A 7,266-nucleotide genomic window follows, 5' to 3' on the forward strand; every position below is an offset into this window, starting at 1 on the left:
CTGAGAAATTTCATAAGGTTTGTTTTCTTGAACAAAAATACCTTACAGGAGAAGTCTTATCAGCCTTTGAGAATGTATTTCCATTCTCTGAAATGGAAATCCCATCTAACAGTAATGTTTCAGCTAGTAATGTTCATTCAAGCATGAATTTCAAGGTAGCAGTTGGTTTAGGTGTTATGGTAGCAGTCTTTCTAGCGATGGGTATAGTACCATCTTCAATAAATGAAATAGAACAAAGATGATGAAACAATTAAACACACAACAAACGATGACACAATTAAGCGCACCACGAAGTAGTAGTAAGTTCTTTTTATCAGTTAGTTTTAGTAGGAAGTATACAATTGAAAGATCGCTAGTGCAGCTATCAGAGGATATAGAGTTTGTCTATAACGATGTAACAACCTATTGCAATTATAGTTTGTCACGATATGAGTTAACCGATCTTCAACAAAAGATACTTTGCGGATTTTACGTTCTATCACCGCTAGATGTTCAATACATAAGTAAGGATGATATCAAACTGTATTTATGTCTTATGAGAACAGAAATTCCAGATTTCATGGTTTTACCTAGAAAAGATCTTGAATTGTTTACAACGGTTCTACATTAGAAAAAGGATGTATTGGTCTTTATGGGTTTAAGCATAATGTTATATCGTCTATCTCATGGTAGCTTGCCAAAAGATGGTTACCAAATGATCAATCTAGTGGATCAATTTTATGATAGTATTAGAGAAATGGAAAAGGTGGATCGACTGTACAATCTTTGCTTAGATAAGTCATTATTAATTCTTACAAAAAGTGTGATTTTAGAGAAGGTTAAGCCTTTTATAGGTGAAGGTTCAGTTTGTTATAATATTATCTCATCTTTTCTTCATCTCTCTGCCTTTGATAAGAATGGAAATAGAGTAAACTTTGAAGGTTGTATTCCCATTGTTGGTGACATAAGCAAGGTCTTATTCGATATAGTCTTAATGGACTTCGACAGAGAGTTTGCTAAAAGGTTTCCTGGGATAGCATTCACTAGATATGTCAGTCTGGTTTATATTTCAAGTAAAGAAGATGAAGAAGTTATCTTCGATGAGAAAGCATTATACGAGCTATTGGAAGAACTCGGTCTGGCAGGACAGCTCACGTCTATCGGACCAGGTTCTGATCCTATTCCTTGTAATTCTAAGCGTATTTATTTGGACAGTGATAGTAAGGTAGTTGTGTGTAATCATGATTCTATTTTGACAAGATGAGATGAGAATAAGGTAGATAGAGCATAGACAAGAGTAGATGATATGTGAAGCTTTTCTTACTAAAAAGTGAAAGATCACGCTGAACAGCAAAGGAAGAACTGCAATCAAGCCTGTTTCTTTTGAGTTATCCAATTAATTGAACCAAACAGGACAAAAAGCAAAGCGCTAGTATGAGTCTCCTACTCATAAAAGGTGTGGATTTAGTTGCTCGTAGAGGTGACAGATAAGCCTACAATAGTCGGGAAAAAGCCTACTTTAGATGGATTGGATGGTAGCGAGAAGGATAGCAACAAAAACTCAAAGGGTTACGATGCTGAGTAAGATTCAAAGATGAGGAAGCCCCATAACATTTCGTTTGTACGATCAATGATTATGCATAAAACCAATCTGTTATAGTCTTATTATCCCCTTTTCAAAAAGTCTGATAGTTGAAAGAGTTAGGTATTAGAACTAGTAGCTCTCTCTCTCTCTCTCTCTCTTTTCTTACTTCAGAGTAGGTAAACCTGAGTTCACTCATACCCTTATGGGATGAGACTGAATCGATTCTTTTATCTGTGCTTCGCAAAGCTGGAATGCAAGAGGCTTGGAAGCTTAGAATGCAAGAGGCTTGGAAGCTCTCTTTTAGTCGGAGAAGTGCTACCTGTCGAATGACCATAGGAGAGAGACTACCGTCAACCGTTAGGGAGACTACCGTCGACCGACTGACGGAAGGAGACTACCTTCAGGGGGCTTGTTGCTAGAAAGTGAAGAAGTTGCTGCTCTCCTAGCTGCATAAAACCAATCTGTTATAGTCTTATTATGCAAAGAAAGGGGATAAAAAAAAGGGGTTAAAAGAACCTCTTTTGATGGGTAAGCCTATTCATCCTCCGTCTTCTTTCTCATCGGATGCAAAATGAGCGATCAAACTGGTGACACATGATGCCTCCATAGTTTTAGGGTGCAAGAATCACTGGTTAAAGTCCTCCTGCCACTATATAGTGAGCTTTAAAGTAAGCCTTAGGTGTGATAGGCACCAATCCTGTGTGAGCTGGCGGTAAGCCTTGACGTGGCTTGGAAGAAAGACTAATTCGAATGCCCGTAAGTGCTGTTCAGCCGTTTAGTTGATTTGGAATGAGCGTACGGTCTGATGTTAGTGAGTGCACATAAGTACCGCGGATGGCAGCCTAAGGTAGAAGAGACGAAGTCATTATTCAGCGGTGTTCCTCGACCGGGAGTTAAGAGAACAGCTAAGGTTGTTGGTCCATTGGCGAGGACAAACCGATAATCAGCTGATGTATTTGCCGAAGCACGCATCTGGTTAGGCAAAGAGAGCAATTCCAGCTATTAGTGAAGTGGGGTAAAGAGCTTCTAAGGAAGTTGTTCCACCGGTCGATGAGCGGTTCGTCAGCAGAAGCATGAGTCGTAGTAAGATTTTGACCTGATCATCAAGATATGGCAAGTACCGCTCTGTCGGCAGATGGGCTTTGTTTTGAGTGCCAGTCAGCAGCAACAATTCATAAGTGCGTGTGTGGTTCCCCCGATGTCAGATCTGTATTCCTAGTGCGCCAATGCAGCCCTTGATTCATCTGGCGAGAGAAAAAAGATTTTCGGACAACAGTTGGTACGGCGAGAAGGTGAGCTTCCTTACCCTGAGATCTCTGCTATTGATAAGAGAGAGAGAGAGCCTGGTCTGCATGTTACTGATAAGACAATTGCTGTGGGAGTTGAAGGTCAGGATCGAAGGCATATGCTGGTATGCGGTGGTCACGGATTTAGTTCAGGCCTGCGTTTGAGTGCGATGTGAGAGTGTTATGCTGGAACTTTTCCTGGGATTCATCGATCAGGCTATTAAAGAAAGGAAAGAAAGTTCTAACCTAAAATACACCGTATTTGCGACAGGCGGGCAGGTCACTGGCAGATGTATGCGACCTAAGATCGGATTGCGGGCCTGCACTTCAGCGATCAGTGAATGGCACTCACCACTCAACCCGGGCTAAGAAGTAATTCATTTTGCGTGCATGGGTAAATAAGATATATAAGAATTGTGCTAGGACCGGGTTCTTCCCTTTGCGAGGGATGAAACTAGCGTTCTTCTTTTCAGATGTCGATGTGACTTAGGAAAACCTTGATGTCAGCCTATTCTACTCTTGCCTTGAGCCAGAGCCCACCATACACGAATACTAGTTAGACAGCCTATACAACCTTATCTGATCCATAGAGAATAAAAAAGCCAAACATGAAAGAAGATTATGAAGCTGGTCATATCATATAAGATAAGTTGCGAAAGTCGATCTTAGAGACCGTGCTTATAAAGCTTGGTTTTTCATTCCAAGTGGAGGCCAGGCTAAGACTTTCCATTAAAGGTCATTCTTTCCGGCATCCAAGAGTGCAGATTCAATCAATAGCTGCGACGAAGCCAGTCCTAGTTGCGTATAGTATAGTAAACTTGGTCGGGTAAGATGAACATCCTTTAGTGAAGGTGTACCACAATTTTCTTTCCCACTCCTGAAAGCAAGCCCGTGAGCGATTCAGGAAAGCCTGTCTCAATCAAGACATCTCCTCTTAGGCAAGAAAGAGCTAGGTCAAGCTCATCTAGTTCTATTCGTTCTCCCGCTTATGTATTCTCCCTTGTAGCAGCCTTCATAGCAGTTATTCTTTGTCGTGCCAGGTTTTTAATAGTCAAGTCCATTGAGCCAGTAGCGCGCTTGCAATGGGTTACAAATAGAGTCCTTTTGTTCTGTCTAAGATTGGGTACCGCATGGTGTCCTAGTAAGCTGAGCTGTCTTAAGAGCTAATCCTCGTTGGTAATAAGTATTGAATTTTTCTTCTGGCTGAAGGTAAAGTAGCATTTGACTTACTAAACTACTGTTGTCAGTTAATCGTACTACCAACAGGGGTATCCTTATACCACTATTCAACCTAAAGGCAATGAGGCTGATGCTATTACCGATACCTGGTATCAAGCAAGTCATACCGTGAAAGAGAATGTGACTAGCTAGAGAGAAGAACATCAGACTATCATACACTGGGAAAGAGTCAAAGTCAAGACAGACCAAGGCTATAGAGAGAGAATCCCTATTGTGTTACCATTCCAGGAGTCAAACTGAGCTTGGGATATGCCTTTTTTCTGATCAGCCTACCTATCACTGATTGACCAGAGATGAAAGAAGAGCTGAGATAGATGTTATTGCTGGCAATTGAAGATTAAGATGCTAGAAAAAACACAATTCCTTCATCGCCTTCAACAGCTAATAACTATCGTACTCTCGGTACTTACTATTTGAGTACTGGTATTGGATTCTCCTTCAGCAGAAAAATGGAATTGACCTTCCACACAGACACCTATTCAAGATAAGGATACTAGACTGTCCCGCATATGAGACAGATTGTTCTTCTAGCCTACATCGACTCAAGTCATGATCTGTTTCCTTCCTTCATATGATTCGTTCCTTCATATTTTCTATTTTTTCTTTTCTTTTCTATTTGCTTCATAGAGGTTTCTTTTCCTCAGTATCATCTATCTCACCGTCTGTATTACTTTGAATGTCAGTTTTCTCATTAGTAGTTTGATTGGCCATCTTAGCGTTCTTCTTGTCTGTCTTAGCTGTCTTCTTGTCTAGAATGTCATCAGTCTTTGTTTGAATGTCAGTATTTGCTATCTCGATCAATCTTTGGTTAGTAACCTCAGTTGGTTCTTCTTTCATGCCAGCTATCTCTGTATCCCTATTTTCTAATTTCTCACACCGTTCGAGATTTTCTCTCTATACTAATTTGACTAATTTTTGGCTAATGTGATATAGTCTAGACATGTCATAGACAGAAATTGGTTCTGTATCAACCCACTTCTTAGAATTAGTATTAGTATCCCTTTCCCACACATGGATCCTCTTTAACCCAAGATTAATCCCAACCAGAATGGATTGATCAATCTTCTTGATGTTAAGTGTGGGCCAGTCAATCCGGAAGTAGGCTTCTACCTGTATCTCTTGCTTACGATCAGGATCAGGGCACTGTGACTTAAACCATTCTGCTGTGATTTTCTCTTTCACATCACCGTTGTACTTGACTATTTCCATTCCTTTCTCATGTGTGTAGGTATACGTCTTCAGAGCTAAAAAGTGACCCTCTGATATTCTGTCCTCTAGCTTAAAGAGACCTAAGATAGAAGATGAAATCATTTCATCTGGTAGTGGCTTACCAAGCACCACTGAGTCAGTGTCTGTGTAGTAAGAGTCCTCTCTTGAGATGTATGGATACATATATATCCTAGCATATGATGTGATAACAGCAGCTAGTTAGACAGCTGAGTTCTTTGGTGGATTCCAATAATCTGTTTCTGTATTTGTGTGGTAGGAAACTATGTACTTGTTATCGCTAAGCTTATCACTAAAGATGAAATCTTTCTTTCTTATTAATTGTTTGTATCTTTCAACATCGCAGATATCAGTTATTGTGCTCTTTGGGTTAATACCAAATCTACCATAGAGAGAATTCATAAGTATCTTGTAGACGTAAGACAAGGCTTCATTGCCAGACTTCTTAGCATCTAACCTGCTTGAAAAGAGATCGGTAACAAAGCCCGTGAATGGGCTTTCCTTCTTCTCGAAGAGGTAGCCAGAGATTGGAATCACTGTGTAGCCTATCTCTCTAGCAAACTTCAATTCTTCGCTGAAGTATACACCCACAAATTCACCTGTTGGAAAGATGAGAGTGCCCTTCTCATTACGATATGGTAAAAAGGGTTTCTTTATTGTTTTCGGACACACTACATATGCCTCGATAAAACCTAACATCTTATCTAACTCCTTGTCTTCAAGATTTCCGTACCACACTGGTACACCACATGGCATTGGGTATTCCTTCATGACAAATGGATAGAGACTATTAACATCGTAATAGTATAGGTCTGTCCCAAATGGCTTGTACACATCTGTATGACCTCTGTAGTATCCTTTTCTTATAAACTGGTCTTCATTTTGGTTAGGGATGTGGATTGGAAATAACTTATCATCGTAGTATTTCATACGAAAGATAGTTAGAGCCAGTGAGGACAGTGTGATTTTAGTCTATATGTCCATGTTGTAAAGATTCCAATAGATCTCCTGTGCTTTTTGCATCACACCACCTAATAAAAGAATGTCTTGTTTCATATAATCTAAATATTCCTCTTTATTAATAAGAAGATTAGACTCGCTAAACTCATTGTAGTTGAGAGATCCCTTAGGGCCAAGAGCAGGACAGAGACTCTTAGCCAGATCTCTAAGTGCACCAGGGAGTAGATTCAAGGAGTCCCTGAAGCAGAATAACATCTTTTTACCAGAATAGACTGATAATTCGTAAAGTCTATTATTAATCATCAGTGGTTTGAGCTTGTATTGAGGGTGATGACGTGCAAGGTGCTTTAGCACAATAATACCATCGAATCTTGAGAAGTTGTGGAAGAACACTGTTCTGATAGAGTTATCCTTTTGCACAATGGCTGAGATCCTTAAGACCAAGTCATAAAGTACCTTACTACCCTTATCCTCTAAGTTCTTAACTAACAAAGAGTAGTGTTCAGAATAGTAGGTTTCTATCATATCATCCTTGAGATCTTTACCAGGACGAACAATCAAGAGACCAGCAGAATAGGGTATGTGAATGTTATTTTCAGGTAAGGTCTCGATATCTGATACAATGAACGAATGAAGATTCGTTTGACATTCCTTGATTGCGGTTATATGTCGAGTATGCTTACGCTTACTATGGCTGATTTCCCTAGCTGTTATTGCCTCACTATTATTCAATCCAGCTTTCAGGGTTGAATAAAGTAAGTTGTATCTGTCATCATCAGATAGAGAAGGCATTACTGTCTTTTTCTCATTCTCCATAAAAACTCGTATCATAACTCGAACAATAGTTGCTACCTCGTATTTCCCTGAATACAGAAGGATTGATTGATATATCATTTCATATACTAAATGAACTGGATGTTTCTTACCACAATTGTCAGTTAAAGGGATAGCTTTTCCTAACGAAAAAGTGAGATCCTCCCCGTAAGGGAG

General features: G+C 39.7%; 1 pseudogene; it reads right to left on the bottom strand.

The window, feature by feature from the left end:
* Positions 1-4,983: 4,983 nt before the first annotated feature.
* LOC112502183 lies at positions 4,984-7,002 on the bottom strand (annotated as a pseudogene).
* Between the last annotated feature and the right edge of the window lie 264 nt (positions 7,003-7,266).

This window comes from Cynara cardunculus, unplaced genomic scaffold, assembly GCF_001531365.2.
Source record: "Cynara cardunculus var. scolymus isolate 2C unplaced genomic scaffold, CcrdV1 Un_Scaffold_1032, whole genome shotgun sequence".
Lineage (NCBI taxonomy): Eukaryota > Viridiplantae > Streptophyta > Magnoliopsida > Asterales > Asteraceae > Cynara > Cynara cardunculus.